This window comes from Sphaerodactylus townsendi, linkage group LG01 (assembly GCF_021028975.2).
Source record: "Sphaerodactylus townsendi isolate TG3544 linkage group LG01, MPM_Stown_v2.3, whole genome shotgun sequence".
In the NCBI taxonomy this organism is placed as follows: Eukaryota; Metazoa; Chordata; class Lepidosauria; order Squamata; family Sphaerodactylidae; genus Sphaerodactylus; species Sphaerodactylus townsendi.
Genome location: NC_059425.1, coordinates 134,092,861 through 134,093,760, shown reverse-complemented (window position 1 = coordinate 134,093,760; position 900 = coordinate 134,092,861).

Below are 900 nucleotides of genomic sequence, written 5' to 3'. Positions count from 1 at the left end.
GAAGCGGCAGCCGAAACCACCACCCTCGTCTGGTATAGATTAATGTCATCGTTTGCTCTCAGTAACTGTCTGAGAATGATTAAACCAGTTTACCTTTTTGGTAATCGTAGTGACTGGCTTTTCCACATATACTAACTTGTAATTTTATTTATTTATTTATTTATTCAGGATCAGAATTGGAAGGGATCACACGGGCCATCCAGTGCAAGCCCCCTGCCATGGAGGAACACACAATCAAAGCACTCAAAAACCTCCCAAGAAGGAGACTCCACCACCCTCCAAGGCAGCGTATAATACTGTCAAACAACCTGAATCCATTACCCCTTGTCCTAGTCTCTGAAGCAGCAGAAAACAAGCTTGCTCCATCTTCGACAAGACATCCCTTCAAATATTTAAACGTGACTTATCATGTCATCCCTTAACCTTCTCTTCTCCAGACTAAACATACCCAGCTTTCTAAGTCTCTCCCCATAGGAGTGGCGTAGCACCAAGGCATGCGCCGGTGCAGGAGCGTGGCAGGGACGTTCCTGGATGTGGCGGGGTGCAGTTCCCCCTTGCTCCGGCCTTGCCTCATAGTGCATGGATTCCAGACCTTGTACGATTTTGGTCGCCCTCCTCTGGACATGCTCTACCTTGTCAATATCCTTGAATTGTGGTGTCCAGAACTGGACACAGTATTCCATGTGAAGTCTGACTAATGCAGAATAGAGTGGCACTATTACTTCACTTGATCTAAACACTTTGCTCCTTTTGATGCAGCTCAGAATCACATTGGCTTTTTTAGGTACCACATCACACTGAGCACTCATGACTAATTTGTGGCCTACTAAGACTCCCAGATCCCTTTCACATGAGCTATTGTCAAGCCAGTTGTTGTCCATCTTATATCTGTGCATTTCA